Source organism: Hibiscus syriacus, unplaced genomic scaffold (assembly GCF_006381635.1).
Source record: "Hibiscus syriacus cultivar Baekdansim isolate YM2019G1 unplaced genomic scaffold, ASM638163v2 tig00110450_pilon, whole genome shotgun sequence".
Lineage (NCBI taxonomy): Eukaryota > Viridiplantae > Streptophyta > Magnoliopsida > Malvales > Malvaceae > Hibiscus > Hibiscus syriacus.
In genome coordinates, this window is record NW_024062743.1 from 2,252,868 (window position 1) to 2,280,184 (window position 27,317).

Here is a 27,317-nt window from a genome sequence, read left to right on the forward strand (position 1 = left end):
TTCTGTTAATACCTTTTTAGTCTTAAGTTTTTGTTTTTGGTTATTTTAGTCTTTTAAATGTCTATATTTGTTATTTAGTCCCTTAAGTTTCTATTTTTTTACTATTTTAGTCCTTTAAGTTTTTTTTGCTATTTTAGTCCTTTAACTTTTTGTTTTATCTAATTTAGTCCTTTAAGTTTTTGTTTTGCTATTTTGGTCCTTTAACTTTCTATTTTTGCAATTTAGTCCTTTACGTTTCTGTGATTTTTATTTTGGTCCCTTAAATTTTTGAATATGTTTATTTGGCTATTTACATTTTGATGTGTAAATTTTTATATTGTTTTGTTTTTATCCCTTTTGAATTTATACATTTAGCATATTATGTATTTATTTGTATAACATTAAACAAATGTAATTTTTTATTATTTGTTGTAATTATTTTTTTACATTTACGATTGTATTTATTCCCATATTATTTCCATATTTAGTTATAATGTATTTGAGTAATTTCAAGAGCACGTATTTGTTGAACGGACGTGGAAAGTATCACTTGATCGAAGTGATACAATTCGATACGACGTTCGAATAAATTGGGACTTGAACTAAATCTATTTTATTTATTAATTAAATATTTTTATGTGAATGATTCAATGCTTTCTGATTAATTTATTTTATTTCATGCAAATGTCAATATTCATTTTTATTTATTATTCGATTTGCGTTGTTATATAATCGAAGATAGAATCTTCTTTTACATATAAGAAGTAGTCGAAATAGCTTTCCCGACGGAGGATTGCGAATTTTGAGATTTCTTATCTAGTCAAAGAATTTTCTTTAAGTTATTAATTCGAAGTAAATTAAATTAACTTTAATAAAGGGAACACACTTTAATTATCGATGTGAATTCAAAATTTCCACCATTTACGACGACGTGTAAGCGATTCAGTATAAGTTTTTGGGCGCTGTGGGGATGCTTATCATTCCCCACTCGTAACCGACTTCTGAATTCGTTTTAATCGAATCTTTGGTAAACACAAACCAATTTTTTGTCTAAAAATGATTTTTTTTTCTTAAAATTATTTTTAAAAGACGTTTTTAGGTATTCGGCCTACATAACTCAAAGGTCGATGGCGACTCCTTTCAATTTTATACAAATCAATTCAAAATCACCCAATTTTGCAAATAAAACTCATAATCATTTTTTAAAATAATATTGAATTTAAATGGTTATGACACATGAAATTAAAATATTACATTCTTTTCTTAAACGATAGACTTGAATTTGACTTTGATGTAATATCTTAAAGAAAATATTAGATTAAAAGATATACACATGTGGTTAATAGTATTACACAAAAATAAAATCTTTTACGAGAAATCAATGCAATAAAATACTCGAACATATATATATATATATATTCATTAATCATAAAAGAACCAAAAATTATTAGAACTAAATTATAATAACCATAGGCTATAGAAGATAGTTGAATTCAAGCAATCACAACATTTAAAGGTTTTACGAGAAATCTTTTTCTTCCGACACACTACATTCGAGAAGTTAAGTAACGATTTCATTGACTTCGACAAAGAAGAAGTTTAGTCGAAGACTACTACAAAGAGATACAATCCTTAATGAACCGTGCTAACATCACAGAAGAAAAAGATACAATTTTGAGATTTTTCATCAACTTGAATCCAAACATTGTCGACCTCGTTGACTTACATGGGTATACAAGCCTTGAAGATACATAAACCTTAACATATAAAAATATATAATCTTAATTAATATAAACCTTAATAATAAATATTAACGTAATGTAATTTAACAATAGTGTATAAGTAAATTCATTAGATATAAAGATAAAAAAGTTAAGGAAATACCTTTTAGCTTTTATCACACATTGTCAAGAAATATAGCGTAAACACTCCAATATGCCTATATAAGCTAAACCCGTTAAGCTCTTCAACTCATGAAACTAATATATATTAAATTACGATGTTAGTCCATATAGTTTTATTTTTAATTTTTTTAAAGTATATTTTTTAAAATGCTTTCAGAGATGATGTGAACTTTGGAAGGTGTGCACTTTGAAATGTGCATTCTCACGTGGCATCATGTCAACATTTTCCATGGAAGACACGCTTCATGATCCGTGTCATCTGTATATGTCATAGGTTCAGCGAAAGAACAGATGTCGATTCATGCCTTACTTTACGTTGAGTTAGCTCGGACAAAACCCCACGAAGACGTAAATGGTGATCCGCGCATTGTCAGAAAGGGTGCTAAATTATCAATATTAAGAGAGATGATGTCTGACTGATAATTAATGGGTCTGAGGGCCTAAGAAAGTTGGAGAAAGGAAAAGGACGAGAAAATATTTTTTTAAAGAGTAAACACCAAGTTTAATATTTGAACCATTACTTATGTTCTGTTTTATCGCTTAAATTTCATGTTTATTTAAAACTATGCCTAACATTTAATTTATATTTTAATTTGTTATTTAATATTTAAAAATTAATAAAATAGTTGACGTGATATTTTTTTAATTTTTAAATGATGATGTGATATTAATTTATCGTGAAACATCAATATATTTTTAATGGTAAGATGTAAAATGAAATATAAATTAAATTTTATATATGATTTTAAAAAATAATTAATTTGTGTACAAAAGAAAAATAAAAAGTACTAGGACTAGATATATAGTTACCCCTTTTCTTAAATAAAGAAATTAGGTGTAAAATGGGGAAACAGTAAAAAGACGCACTAATAAAAGAAGGCCAGATTTGGCGGGGGCATTGCTTAAGTTGCAGAGAGTTGGTGCTTTATCTTACTCATTTCTGACTATATTCTCTCACTGTTTCTTGGCTCTCGTGCTTATATTTTCTTTATTTTTTACTTAACTTAATAAAGAAATGTTCTAATTTAACCCTCCCCTCTTATTATTTAATTTTTTATCGGTTTAATTTAAAAGGAACTACATTTGCCTCCGAAAAGGCTAGAAAGTGAAGATGAAAGAACAGTTTAGAAGGATAGTTTGACATTTATTACTCTTTTCTATTCACCACAAAATAGTAAATCACTGTTGTCCCCTCACTCATCACACCACTACAGATTACAGTTCTTTTCTCTTTCAATAATGCAACCTTGGGTTTATATAATATAGTTTATGTTTCACTGTTCATAGAATTTCTCGTGAGTCTTTGTATTTTTAAATGGAAAAATAATGAATGGGTTGAGAAATATTTTTGATAAATTTCTATTCATCATAATTTTTTTATCGAAAATATTAATTTTTTTATTTAAAAATCAGTAAAAAAAATAACTTTTTAAGTAGTGTCTAATATTAATATTTTTGAAAAAAATAATATTTTAAATAACATTTTAACTAAATTATTAAAAAATAATAATATTTTCAGTAAATTATCTGTTTAACTGTATATTAACTGTGGTATGGAAAACTACTATTTTTTTTTACTTTAAAAAAAACGGGAAACTTTGTGGGGTTTTTTTTTTCCATTGATACTTTCTTCTACAAGCGTATTGTCGGTTACAAAAATCTGACCTTTATACTGAGTAGTGAGTGAAGTGCTGAAGTAAAACACTTTGTGATTTCACTTTTATAGCTTTCATGGCTTTGGGGTTCTGGGGACTTTTGGTCACCGTAAATTCTCTTGCTGGGGACTTGGGTCATAGTAAAAAGGTAATCTTTGAAAATATTTGGAGTTTCCAAGCTGGCATTTTTTTCTTAGTTGCCGGGAAGTTCTTCTTTTGCAAGCTTCAATGTTGAGGATTTAAGGGTTTAATGGAAGTTTCGAAGTGAATGTCTCTGCTGCATTGCTGTTTTCAAAGGTTTAAGTGCTTCTGCTCATGTATCGAGTGCATCTAAAGAAGTTTTTCAGTTGATTTTCTTGTTTTAAGGTGAGATCTTCAGGGTTTTTAGTTCATCAGTTGCTTAAATTATGTTCAAAGAGTCTGGATTTTACTGCTGGACATTTTGGGGCTCAAATTACTGTTTTACACTTGGAATTTTGGCTTCAAGGTCTGACATTGTCCAACTAAAGCTGTTTACATTTTCTGGAATCAGAATATTTTTGTTTAGTTAAAAAGTTGTTTAGTATCTTGGTATAATTCTGGGATCTAGAGGTTTAATTCTTAGTTGACTGCTAGAAAGTGTAAAAGAGATGGGTTTTTTGAAAATTAAGAAGTTAAGGAAAGTCCAGAAGCCAGATCCTGAGAAGGGTTTGGTCGATAATAATGTGACACAACCAGAAGAACTGAAAGATGATAATGGTGATGGTGACATTGGTTTAGATGGATCATCCAAACCTGATCTTGCGGCATCCGACGTTGAGGATGAAGAAGATGACGATTTTATAACAAATGAGGTGAAGAGGAGGTTAAAAGAACTAAGAAGAAACAGTTTTATGGTGTTGATTCCTGAGGAGGAAGAAGAAGAGTTGTACCTCGAGGATGACGAAGCCGAGGCCAGTGAGACCAGCTCGAGCGAGTGGAGGGATGTGGAAGCAGAGGGGAGACAATGGTGGGGTGGGTTTGATGCTGTTTATGAGAAGTATTGCGAGCGAATGCTGTTCTTTGATAGGATAATGCACAGCAGATCAAGAATACTGGTAAATATTTCCATTTTCTCTGTTGCATTGTTGAATCTTATGCCGTCTGAAGTGAGCTACTACCTTTAATACAGCAGGAACATATTGTTAGCTGCATATTAGGTGGATTTGTTGTTTCCTGATAGATTGAAATTTTTAATTATATGTGCCTTTTGTTTTGCACTAGCATGAAGAATAATTTAAGATGTCCAAAGGTATAAGGTCTTAGTTGTGATGAGGCACGGTTCAGGTATCAAGTGTCACCCCTATCTTTTTGTGATACAAGTCTCCTTCATGTTACTTGAGAAACAATAATGTCTGAATTATTAAAACGAATCAGCTTGCGTGGAATGCAACTATGTTGAGTATTGGTTTATTGAGCAATGCCATCTGCTCGTATCACAAAAAGAGTTTTCCGGAATTCAATACGATTGATTTGTGATGGTTCACTTAAATGGTGGGAATAGGGATCAATCAAAGGTTAATTGCTTTCATACTCGGTTGTTTTTTGTTTGTTTACTATTTCCCACTTCACTCTTTGCCTTCAGGCTGTTGCCTTTTATGTCCATGAATCGGATATATTTCTGTCTTGATGAGATCGTACAGCACAAGTAGATGCATAAACGAAGAATACTATTGTTGGCAGGGTTCTTTTTTCTTAAAATATTTTTCCTCCGAGAAGAATAGAACTAACTGTAGGATCGTTGGCACTTGAAAGGTTTTTTTTATTTATGCTGTTGCTTAGAGTAGACTTGTCATTCTTTTTTTTTTGGAATTTCTTGGGAGATGTTTTCACCTTTTTGTTTCGTTTTAGCGTTGTAGTTTTATGTTAGTACCGAATCTTGAATTCTCATTGTGAATAATCGATTGGCTTACAGGCTCTATAAATCCTTCACCAAAATCTGCATCCAAGAAACATGCATCACCTCTTAGTTGCCTTTCCTTGAAGAAGATTGAAGAACCCGATGAAGAAACCGAGCACCTGCAGCAGCCAACGAACGACCCGTATCATGGCCTTGAGGTAGCATATGTGGCTCAAATTTGCTTAACTTGGGAGGCATTTCATTGCCAATACACACAACTTAGCCAGTTAGTTTTGTGCCAACCTGATAATCCTGCTTGTTACAACCACAGTGCTCAGCTCCTTCAACAGTTCCAAGTCTTATTGCAAAGGTTCATCGAAAATGAACCTTTTCAGGATGGTCCTAGAGCTGAAATATATGCCCGTTCTAGGCATGTTTTGCCTAAGCTTCTTCAAATTCCAAACATACAAGGTAAATCTTTGAGGATTGATCGGGAAAAAGTAGGAAACTTTGATATCTTGACTATTTTTTTTAATCTTTCCAGGTATGGATCATAAGGCTAAGGTGGAAGACGAATCCGATTATTTGGCTCTCGCTCCTGATATCATCAGGATTATCGAGAGCGTAATCCTTACATTCCAGCTTTTTGTAAAAATTGACAAGAAAAAACATACTTTGTTTGGAAATCAGATCCAATGGCTACCCCGTTTCAACAAGTTAAATCTTTATTAGAAAAGGTAACTTCATTCTACAGTATCCATATCATCTCCTAGGATACCGCTTGATTACACAGCACCGCCTGCGGTACCACACTTCGAACTAATTATATGGACCATTACGTTCCGCGGAATTGCGATCAATTCTGCCCTTTCATTATCAGTAGTTTATTTGCTTCGCTTACTTTGATCTATGCAAGTTTTTGGTCTACCGACATCACTGTACTATAATCCATCACCTGCATTATTTGTATTCGAATATGCTGCTCCAATTCTTCATTTTCCATTTTTGTTCCTGGCTCCATATTTGACACATTCGAACTTGCATGTCTCATCAGTGAAGGGAATGGTGATGTTCGAACGACCAACCATATGGATTTATTCATTATAATCTACTATGTTCTACAATGTTTTCATTTCTATCTGCAGAAAGCGACGAAGCTGAAGGAACTGCGTAAAAAGAGGAAAGGGGAAAAAGAAATCCTGGCCACCGACACCAGAAGATGTTCTGTTGTTGTTTGGTCTCATCGATGTCAAGATTGTATACCGGGTTCTCAGAATGGAAAAGATCAGTAAAGAGCAGTTGTTTTGGTGTGAAGAAAAGATTAAAAAACTAGATTTGTGCGACGGGAAGTTGCAGAGAGACCCATCGCCAATCCTTTTCCCATACTGATCACGTTGATCGACAGAGCTGATTAATGGACAGATAGCTGCCGAAAGACCCCTCTTTTATCATATAAAACTAAGAGTTGCTACTGGTTTTCTTCTGGGAATGCTATTAGCAACATGCTGCGTTGCCATTTCCCAGTTTTTGTTGATAAACTAGTAATTGACTGATGTGTGGCCCTCCTAACTGAAATTTTCGAAAAATAGAGTGGCCTTACTGCAATATTTTCCCAGGTAATTATAGTTGTCCGTTAAGCTAGTGTTGTGTTATGTTGTATTTAGGACATTTGAACTTCATCAGCCTTGATATTACAGAATTCAGATGTATGTTGTGGATATTGTCTGAGAAGTAATATATATAATATATATATATATATTCGGTAAACTATGCTTTTGATTTCGTTTCCTCAACTTTCAAATTGATTTATAATAAAATAATTACTCGTTTGAACGGGACAGGCTAAGGTATATGGAACATATCAATTTAAATTATGATAAAGAAGTCATGCTAACTCATCATTAATATCTTTTTTTGTGGAAATATGTACGTAGAGTTTATTAATTATAATTATTATTATGTAAAATAATATCATACATATATTCAAAATAATCATTAAAAAAATATAACCATGAACGATTATTACTAGATCTAAAGGGTCAAATGTAAAACTCCCCTTAATGTATTCTCATTTGATACATATCCAGAAGTCAATGAAATATTATATACAAATCACTACACGTCAAGAAACAATCAAAGAAACTTGAAGTAAGAAATCAAAGAAACTTGAAGAACTGTAAATCAAAAGGAAGACCAATAGAAGAAACTACATATCATTAATATTTGTATATATGAATATTTTAAAAAATTAACAAGTTCAAAAATAATAATAAAAATAAATTAATTTTTTAAAATACATAATAAGGGATTGATGTAATTTATTCATCAAGTTAATATGGTTTATATATGGAATATTTTTTAAAATATAAATTTTAAATACATGATAAAAAATTAACATAATTTGATCAACGACAATCAAATAAAATCCCTTCTCTTCAATAATCCGATATTTAAAGTCCTTAAACTTTTATAAATAAAAAAATTAGTGTGACCCTAAATTTCTTTTATGCATTCAATATGACCCTCAAGTCGAGAAAAAAAATTAATTTATCCTTTGATCAATAGAATCAAACCTTGACTATTACGATGCTAACATGACAGTTCACGACGTTAATATGACAATTCAAGATGGCTGAGGATGTGGTGGATGGGTTAAAACAATATTTTGATCAAATTAGTTGGCCAAATTTAAAAATATATAATATATTAAAAACCAAAGTGCTTTTAGTTTTATATACATATGAACATCATGAAAAATGTCTCCCTTTTATATCATATATGTATGCATACTAACCATCATTTAATTATCATATAGTCATATAAAACACTTATACAAAACATTCCTATTAAATTAGTCGAGACATACACACAAAATATTCTTATTAAATTAGTCGAGACATACACATTTTGCATCTAAATAGGAACATAGTAAGCAATTTGTATCAATAAACACATCTAATCATATTTCAGACAACTTTTGTAACACACAAATATAAGTGATTCGAGTGTCACACGGAATCACTGAATTAACTGACCATTTTTTTTAAAACCATACTCACTTTTAAAATATTTACACAAAGTATGAAACCATAATCATTTACAAAAGTGGGGCCCCAATTTAGAAAATTCGATAAATAAAATAAATAAGAGAAAATAACCTCAGTGACCAAAAATCCCATATAATATACGATTTTAACCAACTTTTTCCGGATTTGCCAAAATGACCAACAAAATCGCAATGCGATCGCTAATTCGCAACGCGATCTCCATTATCGCAAATCAGTTTCCAGATTCGCAACGCGATTATGACTATCGCAATGCGATTTTCCAATTTCGCGTTGCGATTTTCCCAATTCGTAATGCGAATAAGTAAATCGCAACGCGAATTTGGAAAATCACAATGCGATACTGACTATCGCAACGCGATAATACAAAATCGCAACGCGATAATGACTTTCGCAACGCGATACCGACTTTCGCAATGCGATTCTGACTTTCACAACGAGATAATACATAATCGCAATGCGATTTTAAAGCGCCATTAGTATAGAAACGCGTATTTTATTTTCAAATTCCAAACACGAATATTAATATATTGGAACACTGAACCGTCCACAATATATCCCGTAATCGCAACTCATAACCTAAAACCTAAAATCACAACTCAGTCCCATCTCCATCTCTCACTCTCTCACCCATCTCCGACGAAATCCATCCCCATCTCCGGCGAAATCCGTCTATCTCCATCTCTCAGAGCCACCCTCACAATCAGAAATGGAAAATCAACCAAATCAACCACCGAGGGTTAGTTTTTTTAATTATTTTCTTTTTGAAATTTTTGCATTATTATTAGGTTTTTCATATTGAAATTGATGATAGGGTTAGTTTACTGGTAATTTCAATAATATATTAACCATTTCACTTAGATTGCTTATTAAATCAACCGAGAATCGCAACGCGAAATGAAAATCGCAACGACAAAATCGCAACGCGATTTTATTCTCTCGTTGCGATAGTCAAATTCGCGTTGCGATTGTCATTTTCATGTTGCGATTTTCATTTTCAGAAACTATTCTTCTTCTGCAAATTGAAACTTGAATGAATTGCATTACTTCAACCAAAAAACAAAGACAAATAAGAAATTCACAGTGTTGCAAATTTAAGTTTGAAGAATAAACTACTACTCTTTATGTTTATTATTGTTTTTGGTATATCTTCACAGTGTAGTTTTGGGTATATCTAACTTAGTATGTTTATTGTTTTTGTAGAACTTATATTCGGCTCAATTGACCTTAAGAAATAAAGTCAGCCTGGCTAAAACAATTGCGGCGAAGCTTTCACCTGCACAAAGAAAAATGTTTGAGGATACTTGCTTCGGGCCATGGCTGAAAGTACAACATCATCCCGGTGGAGATGCGATGTTGACACACCTGTTTCTTCAAACCATGACTAGGGATCTACCAGATACTATACAACGTCGTGATGAAGAGATATGGTTTGATTTTCCACCGGCGTATACGTGTTTTGGGCGGGAGGAGTTTTGCTTAATCACCGGTCTACGCTTCGGACACGATGATGTAGGTCGGTACACTAGACACATTACCCGCCCATCATGGTTATCCCGGGTTTTTCCTGAGCTGGAGAGGCCGAATCTACACGTGGAAGACCTGACGAGATTATTGAATAAGAAAGATGGTTTTACTCGGATGGATAACGTCGATGTTATCCGAGTATGCCTTCAAATACTTTTGCATGCCGACTTTTTAGGAAGAGAGGTCAGACAACCTATTCCGAATGATCTAATCAAATTGGTAGAAGACCAAAATGCATGGAACCTGTTTCCGTGGGGTTCGTATTTATGGAAAGCTACATGGAATAAGTTATCGTCTGCCTTGGATGATCGAAAAAGTTTGCATGGCGATGGTTCCAAATACACTTTGACAGGCTTTATTTGGGCCTTTAAGGTAAGAATTTTTATATAATGTTTCCAAAATTATAAGTAATTATTTAACAATTACTAATGTTTGTTATTATATTGTTTGTAGATTTGGATATTTGAGGCCTTTCCCACCATGAAGACATATGCAATAAAAACTTCAAATGATATTCCCAGGGCTATTTCCTGGAAGAGGAAAACGGAACTTGCAATGGGAAGATTTACTACGGTATACGACAATAAATAATGTAAGTTAACATAAATACTACCATATGTTTATAAACAAGTTATTACTAGTACACGTTTAACTTTGTTTGAGCTTTTATATTGTTAGGAGGCCAACACTCCATTACAGAGGCTGACACCAACGGAAGCTGAGCTTGCCACTGATTGGTGGCAAGGTAGTAAGCATTTTTTTGATGGCACGGATGATGAGCAGCCTCCACTTCGGGAGCCATCACCTCACCCAGAGCCATCACCCGATCGACCCGACTATACACCTCCACAACGACAACCATCACCTATTCTGTCACATCATCGAGCCTCTTCTCCACCATCACCGCGAGATAGGCGACCGACAAAGATGCTACGACGTTTATCTCCCTGTTCTCCACCTCCACCTCCACGGGATGAGTTAGGGGAGTTACGTGATGAGGTCAATGCCTTGCGTGAGGAGGTCGGTACTTTACGCAAAGACGATGGTGCATGGCGTGTTGAGGTGTCTACTTTACGCGGTGAGGTAGTCGCTCTACGTGAGATGGTAGCATCGTTGCAGAATGAGGTTCATACTCTACGCAACGAGGTAAGTTTAAGATTTTTTATATTTAACTTGATGATTAATTTACTCGTAATTTCACTTAGATTAACCATTTCACTTAAATTGCTTAATAAATTCATTCGGTTGCTGCCAATACTGCTAAACTATTTTTGTTAGTATTTGTTTTTGGTTTTGTTTTTGTCTTTTGGTTGAAGTAATGCAATCCATTCAAGTTTTCAATTTGCAGAAGAAGAATAGTTTACTTTCGCAACGCGAAAATGACTATCGCAACGCGGAAATGGCTATCGCAACGCGAAATGAAATTCGCAATGCGAAATGAAAATCGCAACGACAAAATCGCAGCGCGAAATGAAAATCGCAATGCGATTTGTGTTTCGCGTTGCGATTTTGTCGTTGCGATTTTCATTTCGCATTGCGATTTTCTCGTTGCGATTTTCATTTCGCATTGCGATTTTCATTTCGCGTTGCGATAGTCATTTTCGCGTTGCGAAAGTAAGTTTCGTGTTGCGAAAGTAAACTATTCTTCTTCTGGAATGTTTATATATGTTGTCCTTTTAAATGTTTATATAAGTGCTTACTTCTGGAATGTTATCTGATGCATTTTGTGAACTATGATAGAATAATGACTTGGGTGAATTCAATGCAAGTTTGAAACATATTTGTCTTTGTTTTCACTGTTTAAATATCATGTCTGTTTATTTACTGATTTTTGTATTTAATTATTTAGCGGCCCGATAAGGTGGATTCTTTACGTCGGGTTTTTCTTGCACGACAGAGTTCACGCATCAGACGGCGTGCACGTTCTATTAAGTCTCCGTACACCCCAATAGTGCGAAGACACCGCAAGAAGAAGCCTGACTCACCTGTCATCCCTCAAGAGTCCACTCCTATCGTTGAAGAGGCCCCTATCATTCCTCGAGAGTCCCCTCCCACCGTTCAAGAGGCCACTATCATCGTTGAAGAGGTCCCTCCCACCATTCAAGAGCCCGATTCATATGGCGTCATATGTAGGATTCTTGAGAAACCCTCTGACGTGCCGGACATGATGGATTCAAGTTGGCTCTCGTATGAGTTACCGGCCAGTACCATACCGGTATCTGAAGTGGAGAGGAGACAACTACCGGACACAATTCTGGATAACACCCTTTGGGCTAAGACCGCAGTTGATTTTTATCTACATGAGTGGAGCCAGGGGTGTTTCACTGACATATGCAAGCTCAACGATGATATCTATTTGTTGCTTGATCGGTCTTGGTGGGGCGTATTATTAGGGGTCGAAGACAATGACTATTTCGATGGAGGGGTAAGTCTTATATTTTTTTTATATTTCAATTTGATTATTTTTTTTTAAATTTATGTAAGTTACTAATATATGTCTTTTTTTGTAAAACAGCATATCGATGCGTGGGTGTCATGTCTTCTAATAATTAGGAAACTTAAGGAAAATAAAAGAAATACACGATATATAATTATGCCGACGTCTTTTAACGCCGTTCACTTGAAGAATCAACGAGATGAATCATTTGCGTTGGGCAATGGACAAGCTAAACTTTATCCTGCATGGTGGGAGGTTGATAAGGTTAGTATTTATTTTAGATTGAGTTTAAAGGTATTCATAAATAAGTGCGCAAATGAATGAATTATTACTTATGATTGCAGGTGTTTATCCCTGTTTTGGAACGTAAACATTGGCTTCTCGTCGAGCTTCAACTCCCATCCCTTAAGGCAATAGTATAAGACAGCATGATAAATTACATATCATTGGCTGATTTAAGAGATATTATTAAGGGATGGAGCTCTCATTTGGCTAAATTCTTGGATGCGATAAATTATTGGACTTGTTCTGGAAACAAGAAGCCAAAGAAGCTCAATATTACAGTTAGCAGAGACGAGACCGCACCACAACAAACGAAAGGACCCAGAGGGGATTGTGGTCCTCTCGTATGCTTGGCATTGGATCGTTTGATCACAGGAAGTATAAAGTATCTACCTCCCACCGATAGAGATAGAGCTGCAGTAGGCTTGTGGTTTCGGCATTATATGGCTAGATCGATATATACGAGACGCTGCCTACCTGATCCGCGTTATAAAAATGTTCATTAAACAATTGGTAAGTTTATAGGCTTGTGGTTTGAAAATGTTTGGTTAAGTACCTAGAATTCAATAATTTGCTGTTTGTAGGTTTTAGATGTGTAGAAAGTGTTGTTTGAGTAAATGTTTGGTTTCTGCAGGTTAATCTCAGAAGTGAGATGCGTGAAAATGATGTATGGCTGCAAAAGTTGATTCAATAGTAGATGAGGAAATAAGAATTATTGCTTATTTTTTGATTGTTTAATTGATTTGTAAAAGATGATTTGTAAAATTTGATTTGTTTAATTGATGTGAACATAATTCTTATTTGTGCTTGTTTAATTGATTGAAATGTAATGGTTGATTTTGTTGATTTCAATCTACATTATGTTGAAGGCAAAAATGACTATCGCAATCCGAAATGAAAATCGCAACGCGAAATGAAAATCGCAACGAGATAATCGCGTTGCGAAATGAAAATCGCAACGCGAAACTAAAATCGCGTTGCGATTTTCATTTTTTCAAACTCAAGTTACTAATACATGCCTAACTGAAAATGTTAAAAGTTCACACAAAATCTACATAATACAACGTTTGCATTTAAAAATCACCTAAGTTAACAGTCCCAAAAGGTGAAGCCAGTTGTGATTGTGATTTTAAAGATGATTGCGATTTTGATTGCCTTTTGCTTAACACCATATGAGCTTTGGATTTTGATGAGGATCCATATTTTGGTAGAGGAAAAGATGATTGTGATGGCACTGGTGATCCACATGTCAACCTTGTATGGCCACTTTCCTTGCACCGACTACATGTCGATCTCTTCTTCTCTTCACCCTTAGACGGTATACGATCGTGACTTTTTGGTCGGCCAGGTAGCCTTCTGTCCATGGCTATCGCAATGCGATTTTCAAAATTCGCGTTGCGATTTTCCCAATTCGCAATGCGAATAAGTAAATCGCAATGCGAATTTGGAAAATCGCAATACGATACTGACTATCGCAATGCGATAATACAAAATCGCAATGCGATACTGACTTTTGCAACGCGATATTGACTTTCGCAACGCGATTCTGACTATCGCAACGAGATAATACAGAATTTTTTAGGTATATATCTACGCAGCAGCAACAACTCATAACCTAAAACCCTAAATCGCAACTCATTCCATCTCCATCTATCACTCTCTCCGGCGACATCCGTTCCTATATCCGTTCCTACATCCTTCCCCATCCGGCAACATGTCTTAATTTCGCAGCTCGTTTGTTTAGTAAATTAATTTACAACCATGAAATCATCTAATGTTGATCATGTTTGGATAGATTTGTGTTTTGGAGGGTCATGGGAGAATGTTCATGGTGTTTTACAATATATGCCTTTACCCATGAATCTTCAACTAAAACTGTCATTAAAAAAGTTAACTTATGAAACTCTAATGTTACGTGTTTCAAAGAAATTGAATTTAGAGCCCCTAAGTGATTTAGGCTATCTTATCAGAGAAATGGTAAAGTTTATTTGTTAACCGACAATGAAGATGTTGAACGATTCATTGCTTACATTAGTGTTTCAAGTGATGATGTTACATTGTATGTTGTTGAACCTAGAAGTAGTATTGTTGGGTCAGTAGCGGGTAGTAATCAACTAAGTTTTTCTCAAAACCCACAACCTTTCTCTAATCCAAATCCCAATAAACTTTCAGCACCAAATTTCGGTTTTCATATTGACCAATTAGACGACGATGAGCCAACAGAAAAAATTGTGAGTACTAGTCAGTATTCAAAATTTGGTCTTGGTCAATACCCGGACTTTGATATTGGTCAATACTCGGATTTTGATGATGTTTCAGAAGAAGAAACAGACCCTACGTGTAATGATTTTGATATTGGTCAATACCCGAATTTTGATGATGAAACAGCCGTTGCCGAGGAAGATGTTGTTGATGATAATGAGGAGGAAGTTACGACTGTGAATGAACATGTTGAACATCCATTCTGTAATTCATATAATCCTGAAGAAGAAAAAGAAGAAGAAAAAGTCCCCGAAGAAAAGAAAATGCCACAGGAGTATAACTGGAATATGCCAAAATTACTTCAGATACCGGAAGAAGAGTTGGTAAAGAAAGCAGTTGATTGTTACACAAAAGTTATTCGTATCAAGAAAGATGATTGTTTTGATACAAAGGAAGACTTGAAGATAGCTTTGTATACGAAATGTGTGGAAGATGGCTATCAACTAAAAGTTAACAAATCAAGCAAAGATCGTTTCGAAACAAGGTGTATGATTGACAAAAACTGTACGTGGCGTATGATTGCAAAGAGGATAAAAGATTGCGAAATGTTTCAAGTTAGGACTTTTATTGATAAACATACATGTTTAAGAACCCAAGTTTTTCCTCACCATAGACAGGCAAACAAAAAGGTGTTGGGTGGTTTTCTGGCTGAGTTAATGTTTTTGAATGGCAGGGTATATCGGGGACATGAAATTATGACTGACATGAATGCTCGGTTCAAGATTAGTATATCATATTCTCAAGCTTGGAGAGCCAAATGTTATGCCTTGGAATTGTTGAGGGGGTCGCCAGAAGCATCATTCCCAACTGCCGGCTTATTGTCACAATTTAATGCTGAAAAATCCTGGGTCGGTAACTCATATAAAAACAGATAGAGATGGACGCTTTGAGTTCCTGTTTATCGCCATTGGTGCTGCGGTTAGTAAATCAATATAATTCTGTTGACTCATTTTTGTTAGTTACATGCATTTCACATTTAAATGATTATATTTCTTATGTATATTATTTTGTAGATTCGTTCATTTATTACTTGCATGTGCCCAGTTATTATAGTTGACGGAGCACATTTGAAAGGTCGATACCTTGGAGTAAACTTATTAGCAGTAGCCATGGATGCTAACAATGGGATATTGCCAATAGCTTACGGGGTTGGCAAATCTGAAACCTCTAATTCATGGACATGGTTTATGGGCATCTTAGGGATTGCATAGGTCCTATTAGCAATCTGACAATCATATCCGATAGGGCAAACTCAATTGACAACACTGTTAGAAGGTGTTTCCCAGATGCTTTTCATGGACTTTGTGGTGTTCATTTGTATAGAAATCTAAAATCAAGGTCTGCTGGTATAAAAAATCACAAATGGACATACTGGAAGGCTGTAAAAGCTTATCAGGAAGTGGATTTTAATAAGTATATAAACTGTTTAAGACGCGTTTTGCCTCAGTGTGCTCAAACACTAGAAGATGTCGGGTTTGAAAGATGGTCAAGAGTACATCAACTTGGAGCAAGATATGGTTTCATGACGTCTAATAGTACAGAATAAATCAACGCTCTAAGTCGTCATTCCCGGAAATTACCCATTACTATGTTAATGGAGTTTTTTCGAGCCTCTATTCAACAGTGGTACTACAAGAAAAGAAACCATGCAGGTATTATTTCTTTAAATTCGTAATTTATCATATATTTTACTAAGTATTATTTATTTAAATTTACAGGAACATTGGAACATCGTGTTACACCATGGACAGAAAAAAAGATAACGAAACGTGTTGTGAAGTCAACGTCATGGAGAGTTGAACCATGTTCAAACACTTTGTTTGAAGTACTGGATAATAACTTAAATGGGCTTGTCGATCTAAATGCAAAGATGTGTAGTTGTATGAAATGGCAAACATCTGGTTATCCGTGTGGCCATGTTATAAAAGTTTCTCTTCATCTAAACCAAGATGATTCAAGCGCATACGCTATGGATTGCTACACTACAGAAGTATATCGACAGACTTATGGAGAGATTGTCTACCCTATTCCACATCCTTCTGAGTGGAACATACCAGATGACTTACAAACAGTTTTTGCCACCAGCCATGGACAGAAGGCTACCTGGCCGACCAAAAAGTCACGATCGTATACCGTCTAAGGGTGAAGAGAAGAAGAGATCGACATGTAGTCGGTGCAAGGAAAGTTGTCACATAAGGTTGACATGTGGTTCACCAGTGCCATCACAATCATCTTTTCCTCTACCAAATTATGGATCCTCATCAAAATCCAAAGCTCATATGGTGTCAAGCAAAAGGCAATCAAAATCGCAATCATCTTCAAAATCCCAATCACAACCGGCTTTACCTTTTGGGACTGTTAACTTAGGTGATTTTTAAATGCAAACGTTGTATTATGTGTATTTTATGTGTGCACTTTTAACATTTTCAGTTAGGCATGTATTAGTAACTTGAGTTTGAACATTGCTATGATCTGTTCAGTTGTTATCACTTATTAGACATTCATTTGACTATCGCAACGGGGAAATCGCAACGCGAAAATGACTATCGCAACGCGAAAATGGCTATCGCAACGAGAAAATCGCAATGCGAAATGAAAATCGCATTGCGATTTTCTCGTTGCGATTTTCATTTTGCATTGGGATTTTCATTTCGCATTACGATTTTCATTTCGCATTGCGATTCTCTCGTTGCGATAGTCAGTTTCGTGTTGCGACAGTCTGTTTTGGCTTCAACATAATGCAGATTGAAAATCAACAAATCAACTATTACATTTCAATCAATTAAACAAGCATAAATAAGAATTATGTACTCATCAATTAAACAAATCAACATTTACAAATCATTTTTTACAAATCAATTAAACAACCAAAAAATAATAATAATTCTTATTTCCTCATCAATTATTGAATCAATGAATCAACTTTTGCACCCGTACATTCATTTCACGCAGCTCACTTAAGGATTAACCTGCAGAAACCAAAACATTTTCTCAAACAAGACTTCCTACACATCTAAAACCTACAAACAGCAAATTATTGAATTCTAGGTACTTAACCAAACATTTTCAAACCAAAAGGAGTATATGTGTTAACAAAACTTGCATTTGACTTACCAATTAACAATGGATACTTTCATAACGCGGATGCAGGTAGGCAGCGTCTCGAATATATCGCTCTAGCCATATAATGCCGAAACCACAAGCCTACTGCAGCTCTATCTCTATCGGTGGGAGGTAGAAACTCTGTGCTTCCCATCGTCAAATGCGCCAAGCACATGCATACGAGCGGACCACAATCCCCTCTGGCTCCCGGCGATTGTTGTGGCGCGGTCTCGTCTCTGACAACTGTGACATTGAACTTCTTTGGCTTCTTGTGTCCAGAATGAGTCCAATAATTAATCCCATCCAAGAATTTAGCCAAATGAGAGCTCCATCCCTTGATAATATCTCTCAAATCGGACAATGATATGTAATTTATCATGCTGTCATATACTATTATCTTTAGGGATGAGAGCTGAAGTTGGACGAGAAGCTAATGACGACGTTCCAAAATAGGGATAAACACCTGCAATCATAAGTAATAATTCATTTATTTGCGCACTTATTTATGAACACCTTTAAAAAATTTAAAAAATAAACACTAACCTTATCGACCACCCACCATGCAGGATAAAGTTTAGCTTGTCCATTACCCAACGAAAATGATTCATCTCGTTGATTCTTCAAGTGAACTGGGTGAAAAGCCGCCGGCATTATTGTATATCGCGAAATTTTTTTAATTTTCCTAAGCTTCCTTATTATTAGAAGACGTGACACCCACGCATCGATATGCTGTTTTACAAAAAAGACATATATTAATGAATTACATTAATTTTTTAAAAAATTAATCAAAATCATATATAAGACAAATATAAGACTTACCTCCCCATCGAAATAGCCACTGTCTTCAACCCTAATAACACACCCCACCAAGACCGATTAAGCAACAAATACATCTCATCGTTGAGTTTGCTTATGTCAGTGTAACACCCTTGGCTCCGCTCATGTAGATAAAAATCAACTGCGGTCTTAGCCCAAAGGGTATTATCCAGAATTGTTTCCGGTAATTGTCTCATCTCCACTTCAGATACTGGAAGGGTACTAGCCGATAACTCATACGAGAGCCAACTCTCATCCATCATGTCCGGCAACGGTAGGGGTTTCTCAATAATTCGATATATTACCCCATGTGAATCGGGCTCTGGAATGGTGGGAGGGACCTCTTCAACGATGACAGTGGCCTCTTGAATGGTGGGGGGACTCTTGAGGGATAATAAGGGCCTCTTGAACGATTGGAGGGGACTCTTGAGGGATGACAGGTGAGTCGGGCTTCTTCTTGCGGAGTCTTCGCACCATTGGGGTGAACGGAGACGTAATAGCACGTGCACGCCGTCTGATGCGTGAACTCCGTCGTGCAAGGAAAACCCGACGTAAAGCATCCACCTTATCGGGCCGCTAAAAAAAATTAATACATAAATCAGTAAATAAACAGACATGATATTAAACAAAGACAAATATGTTTCAAACTTGCATTGTATTCACCCAAGTTATTATTCTATCATAGAAATGCATCAGATAACATTCCAGAAGTAAGCACTTATATAAGCACTTATATGTTTCAATTTGCAGAAGAAGAATAGTTTACTTTCGCAACACGAAAATGACTATCGCAACGCGGAAATGGCTATCGCAATGCGAAATGAAAATCGCAACGATAAAATCGCAATGCGAAATGAAAATCGCAACGACAAAATCGCAACGCGAAATGAAAATCGCAATGCGATTTTGTGTTTCGAGTTACGATTTAGTCGTTGCGATTTTCATTTCGTGTTGCGATAGCCATTTCCGCGTTGCGATAGTCATTTTCGCGTTGCGAAAGTAAGTTTCGTGTTGCGAAAGTAAACTATTCTTCTTCTGCAAATTGAAAACTTGAATGGATTGCATTACTTCAACCAAAAGACAAAAACAAAACCAAAAACAAATACTAACAAAAACAGTTTAGCAGTATTGGCAGCAACCAAATGAATTTATTAAGCAATCTAAGTAAAATGGTTAATCTAAGTGAAATTACGAGTAAATTTATCATCAAGTTAAATATTAAAAATCTTAAACTTACCTCGTTGCGTAGAGTATGAACCTCATTCTGCAACGATGCTACCATCTCACGTAGAGCGGCTACCTCACCGCGTAAAGTAGACACCTCAACACGCCATGCACCATCGTCTTTGCGTAAAGTACCGACCTCCTCACGCAAGGCATTAACCTCATCACGTAACTCCCCTAACTCATCCCGTGGAGGTAGAGAACAGGGAGATAAACGTCGTGGCATCTTTGCCGGTCGCCTATCTTGCGGTGATGGTAGAGAAGAGGCTCGATGATGCGACAGAATAGGTGATGGCTGTCGTTGTGGAGGTGTATAGTCGGGTCGATCAGGTGATGGCTCTGGGTGAGGTGATGGCTCCCAAAGTGGAGGCTTCTCATCATCCGTGCCATCAAAAAAACGCTTACTAGCTTGCCACCAATCAGTGGCAAGCTCAGCTTCCGTGGGTGTCAGCCTCTGTAATGGAGTGTTGGCCTCCTAACAATATAAAAGCTCAAACAAAGTTAAACGTGTACTAGTAATAACTTGTTTATAAACATATGGTAGTATTTATGTTAACTTACATTATTTATTGTCGTATACCGTAGTAAATCTTCCCATTGCAAGGTTCGTTTCCTCTTCCAGGAAATAGCCCTGGAATATCATTTGAAGTTTTTATTGCATATGTCTTCATGGCGGGAAAGGCCTCAAATATCCAAATCTACAAACAATATAATAAAAAACATTAGTAATTGTTAAATAATTACTTATAATTTTGGAAACATTATATAAAAATTCTTACCTTAAAGGCCCAAATAAAGCCTGTCAAAGTGTATTTGGAACCATCGCCATACAAACTTTTTCGATCATCCAAGGCAGACGATAACTTATTCCATGTAGCTTTCCATAAATACGAGCCCCACGAAAACAGGTTCCACGCATTTAGGTCTTCTACCAATTTGATTAGATCATTCGGAATAGGTTGTCTGGCCTCTCTGCCTAAAAAGCCGGCATGCAAAAGTATTAGAAGGCATACTCGGACAACATCGACGTCATCCATCCGAGTAAAACCATCTTTCTTATTCAATAATATCGTCAGGTCTTCCACGTGTAGATTCGGCCTCTCCAGCTCAGGAAAAACCCGGGATAACCATGATGGGTGGGTAATGTGTCTAGTGTACCGACCTACATCATCGTGTCCGAAGCGTAGACCGATGATTAAGCAAAACTCCTCCCGCCCAAAACACGTATACGCCGGTGGAAAATCAAACCATATCTCTTCATCACGACGTTGTATAGTATCTGGTAGATCCCTAGTCATGGTTTGAAGAAACAGGTGTGTCAACATCGCATCTCCACCGGGATGTTGTACTTTCAGCCATGGCCCGAAGCAAGTATCCTCAAACATTTTTCTTTGTGCAGGTGAAAGCTTCGACGCAATTGTTTTGGCCAGGCTGACTTTATTTCTTAAAGTCAATTGAACCGAATAAAAGTTCTACAAAAACAATAAACATACTAAGTTAGATATACCAAAAACTACACTGTGAAGATATACCAAAACAATAATAAACATAAAGAGTAGTAGTTTATTCTTCAAACTTAATTTGCAACACTGTGAATTTCTTATTTGTCTTTGTTTTTGGTTGAAGTAATGCAATTCATTCAAGTTTCAATTTGCAGAAGAAGAATAGTTTCTAAAAATGAAAATCGCAACACGAAAATGACAATCACAATGTGAATTTGACTATCGCAACGAGAGAATAAAATCGCGTTACGATTTTGTCGTTGCGATTTTTATTTCGCGTTACGATTCTCGGTTGATTTAATAAACAATCTAAGTGAAATGGTTAATCTATTATTGAAATTACCAGTAAACTAAACCTATCATCAATTTCAATATGAAAAACCTAATAATAATGCAAAAATTTCAAAAAGAAAATAATTAAAAAAACTAACCCTCGGTGGTTGATTTGGTTGATTTTCCATTTCTGATTGTGAGAGTGGCTCTGAGAGATGGAGATAGACAGATTTCGTCGGAGATGGGGATGGATTTCGTCGGAGATGGGTGAGAGAGTGAGAGATGGAGATGGGACTGAGTTGTGATTTTAGGTTTTAGGTATGGTTGTGATTACGGGATACTGTGGACGGTTCAGTGTTCAATATATTAATATTCATGTTTGGAATTTAAAAATAAAATACGCGTTGCTATACTAATGGCGCTTTGAAAATCACATTGCGATTATGTATTATCTCGTTGCGAAAGTCAGAATCGCGTTGCGAAAGTCAGTATCGCGTTGCGAAAGTCAGTATCGCGTTGCGATTTTGTATTATTGCGTTGCAATAGTCAGTATAGCATTGTGATTTTCCAAATTCGCATTGCGATTTACTTATTCGCATTGCGAATTGGGAAAATCGCAACGCGAAATTGGAAAATCGCATTGCGATAGTCATAATCGCGTTACGAATCTGGAAACTGATTTGCGATAATGGAGATCGCGTTGCGAATTAGCGATCGCATTGCGATTTTGTTGGTCATTTTGGCAAATCCGGAAAAAGTTGGTTAAAATCGTATATTATATGGGATTTTTGGTCACTGAGGTTATTTTCTCAATAAATAATTAAATATGATAAGTTGACTCATTTCAAATCATGGCCTCTACATGCTCGTTAAGCTGTCATTGTTTTACTCTAGTACTCCTCTGCTGATAGTGATAACCATTATCCCATCACACTCCACATTACCTATAACCTGTGAACGGAATCATATTCTAAACGTTGAGCTTGAAAACCTCGCACAACATAATACATCTACTATACTACATGAATTCATAACATAAGAATACTAACTAGTATAGTTAGAGAAGCAATACTAAACCATCAATTCTACATAGTCATCTATCCAAACTACATCCACTATCATAATGGTATAAGGCTCATACTTCCCTTAATCTACCGCTAAGGGCCTCTTCATGAGTATACGCTTATTGGGTATCTAACCACAATATCATGCAACTAAGCATCATCATATACAATACACAATCATCAAACACACAAAAAGGGGTAGGCATCATGGTGTAGTGTGGGGTCATGTTAAAAACATTTTTGATATTTCGATATAACAAATTAAGTTAAATGAATTTTAAGATTTTTATAAATATTTTACAATTATATTCGATTCAATTTATCGAATATCAAATTATTACTCCAGTCTTTGAAGATCAATTTTAATCCTTACTAAATGTGTAAATTGTGATTTGTACTTAACTATTTTTGAAACAATTTTCACAAAGTATTTTGAACCAAAATCAAGCCTTAAATCAATTTTTCAAAGGCATGCACCGATGCATCAATACCATGCATTGATGCATCAATGAATAAATTGAAACATCGAATGCATTCCATGCACCGATGCACTCTCCATGCTCAGTGCACTCTGATTAATTAAACATCGAATGCATTTGATGCATCAATGCACAATCCATGCATCGATGCACCAGCTATTTTTCAAACATCGAATGCACTTCATGCATTGATGCACTCTTAGTGCCCGATGCACTAGGAGTCCAACGGTCAAATATTTGAAATTTTACACCGATGCATAATGGTCATGCATCGATGCATGAGACGCTCCCACCTAGAAAATTAATTGTTTTCACACAATAACAGCTCTATTGACTCCACTAATTATCACCAACATTCAGAATTGATTCAAGGAGTATTTAAACAAGTTTAGAATCCATTGATCAATAAAAAGAAACATCCAACAATTAGAATCAAGAGAGAATAAAAGAGAAAGCATCAAACCTCAAGTTTGAGCATTTCAAGCCTATTTTTCATTCAATATTCATTTTGCTTTCAAGAACACTTATTGTGCTCAATTGTATTTATTGAGTGTTCTTTCTTTGTTCTAGAATTGTGCAAACATATTTGCCTTGTGAGGTTTTTCTTGTAAGTTTGCAAATTTGTATTTCTCTTTGAGAAAAGAGTGTTCTCAAGAATTGAGGTATATTCTTGAGGGAGTTGTAAGGTTATCTCTTTGGCCTCAAAAGAAAGAACAAATTAGTGAATTTGTTGGAAAATCCTTAGTGTGGATAGCTAAGGTAGTGGACGTAGACTTTGGTTGATAAAGTCGAACCACTCTAAATTGCTGTGCAATTTCTTTCAATTTTCTGCAAAAGCTTCCACCAAAATATTTATTGCCAATTCACCCCCCTCTTGGCCGATTCCATCAATTGATTAACTCAACAATTGGTATCAGAGCTTTACTCATTTGAAGGTTTAATCGCCTCTTGAGTCGATCCGGGAAGAGTTAAATCGATAAAGATGGCGTCTACTTCTGGTTTATTCTCCATGGAAGAATCCAGACCTATTGACGTGCCTCCACACTTTAATGGAACAAATTATCGTCATTGAAAGAGGTGTATGATGATATTCATCAAAGCATTTGATATGGAAGCTTTGATGATAATCAAGAAAGGATATTCCTCTCCTACTAAGAAGGCAAAGAAGTGGAGTGTTCAAGAACGGAAGGAAGCTCAACAAAACTCAAAGGCTATGCACATGTTGTGTTGTGCAATTGATCCTAATATATATAAAGGAGTTTCTTCTTGTTCAAGTGCCAAGGAAATGTGGGATAAGCTTGAGGAGATCTATAGAGACAAGGAAGAAGAAACCAATAAAAGTGATGTCTTTATTAGCTCTCATAGAGCCAAAGGTATCTTCTAACTCAAATATATCAAATTCAAAATCTTTTAATGAGTTACAAGATGCTTATGATAAATTATTTTTGGAGTTTGAGACCATGAACTCCAAATACAATAAATTGATTTATAAATTTATTGCTAAAAATGATCTTCTTTTGAAAGCTAAAACAGACTTGGAAAATCAAAATGAAATGTTGAGAAAGGAGTTAGAGCTTTCAAAAATAAAATATGAAAACTTTGAAAAAGAAATTTTCAAATTAAACAAACTTCTTCTAGAAATGAAAATGGATTTTGAAAATCAAAATGAAATCTTGAAGAAGTATTTAGAACTCTCAAAAATGAAATTTGAAAGTATTGAAAAAGAAAATTTCAATTTGAAAGATAAGCTTGAATGTTTAACAAGAGAAAAAGATCATTCTAAATAAATCTAGTTCAATAATGACAATATGTTCACATTGTCATTATCATGGTCATAAGGATAACTTGTCCTTTAAAGAAAGGAAAACGATTTAAAATTAGACAAGTATGGGTTCCAAAAGGAACAAGAGGCATTGAAACTAATGTTCAAGGATCCAAAGCAATTTGGATACCAAAATCTACTTAAATGTCTCTTATAGGTGTGTGAGAGCAATTGTGATAAAGATGATGATATTCAAGATGCTCTAAGCTACACATAAAAAGGGAATGGGTAACCTCTAAACTTAATGTTTTTATTATTTGGTTGCTCATTTAGTTTATGCAAGCATAAGGTTTTAAAATGTTGAATTATGTTTTATCTCATGTATGTTGAAAAATATTGTATGATGAACATGGTAATGTTTTATAAACTAGTTCATCATATTAATTTTTGGTCAAAATTGTTTTTTAAAAAGTAATTGATATCTCTTTAACAATTGATATCGATTTTTCAAGAACTTTGGTTTTGCAAAATTTTGACCTGAAATTTTTTCTTAATGTTTATGCATAGATTTTTTGTTTAAATATTATAAAGTTTTAATGCATAACATTTTCAAAAACTTTATGCATGTTCTCTTAATCTCTATAATCAACATTGCATAATGTTTTATATGTGAATGTGTTAAAAGCATAATCTTTTGAAAAATAAATTTGATAAAAGATACAATGTTTTATTTTAAATGATTGCAAAATTGATTAACATTGCATCTATTTTCGATTATGCTTGTTGGTCATAAAATAGGGATATATATATATACATGATGCATTTAGATTTTATTAATATGACTATTTTGTGCCTAGTTTCTAGGGATGAGCATGATGATTTGTTATGGCATAGGAGACTAGGACATGCTAGTATGAGTGTTTTGCAACGGGTAATTCAAGGTGATTTAGTTTGAGGGTTGCCTAAGCTTAAATTTGATAATGATAAAATCTATAAATGCTTGTGCTATAGGAAAACAAAAGCGAGTTTCTTTTAAATCCATTAATGATGTATCAACTAGTAGAGTTTTATAATTGATCCATTTAGATCTTTTTGGGCCAACTAGAACTACTAGCTTGGGTGGAAAACAATATGCATTTGTCTTGGTAGATGACTATTCTAGATATACTTGGGTTCTATTTTTAAGTACTAAAGATGAAGCATTAGAACAATTCATCACATTTTCAAAAGCAATCCAAAATGAAAAAGGTTACTCTATAACTAGTGTTAGGAGTGATCAAGGAACTGAATTTGAAAATCTTAGATTTACTGAATTTTGTAACTCTAACGGTATTAGACATAATTTTTCAGCACCTAGAACCCCTCAACAAAATGGAGTTGTTGAGAGGAAAAATCGAACTTTAGAAGAAATGGCTAGAACCATGCTTTGTGAAAATAATTTGCCAAAATATTTTTGGGCGGAAGCCACAAATACCGCTTGTTATGTTGTAAATCGAGTAATGATTAGGCCAATTTTAAAGAAAACTCCATATGAAATTTTCAAAAATAAAAAGCCTAACATTAGTTATTTTCACCCTTTTGGATGTAAATGTTTTGTTTTAAACAACGGTAAAGAAAACCTTGGCAAATTTGATGCTAAAAGTGATGAAGGAATTTTTCTGGGTTATTCCTTAAATTCTAAAGCCTATCGTGTATTTAATAAAGAACTTTAGTTGTAGAAGAGTCTATACATGTTGTTTTCGATGATAATCCCCTTCCGAGGAAGGATTCTTGTGTGAATGATGATGTAGGTGTTATAAATTCAAATGACGTTAGAGAACCATCATCAAAGGAAGAAACGAAAAATGAGGAAACTCATGATCCTCTTGAGAATCCAACCATTGAAGAAAGGGAAGTATCTTATCCAAGAGAGTACAACTATGTCAAGGATGGTGAAATTATAGGTGATCCATCCAAAGGGGTAACAACTCGATCTTCTCTTAGAAATATTTGTAATTATGTTGCATTTATCTCATGCATTGAGCCTAAGAATATTAAAGAAACATTAAATGATGAACATTGGATTATTGCTATACAAGAAGAGTTAAATCAATTTGAGAGAAGTAAAGTATGGACATTAGTTGAAA

General features: G+C 34.9%; 1 long non-coding RNA gene and 1 pseudogene across 1 annotated transcript; one reads left to right on the plus strand and one right to left on the minus strand.

The window, feature by feature from the left end:
• The first annotated feature begins 3,501 nt into the window (after window positions 1–3,501).
• Window positions 3,502–7,029, plus strand: LOC120126099 (annotated as a pseudogene).
• On the minus strand, window positions 4,063–27,317 carry LOC120126100. Its single transcript, XR_005516431.1, has 4 exons — window positions 27,307–27,317; window positions 19,091–19,098; window positions 11,629–11,632; window positions 4,063–4,137 (listed from the first exon to the last, which is right to left on the minus strand). It is a non-coding gene; the product is annotated as an uncharacterized LOC120126100 (long non-coding RNA).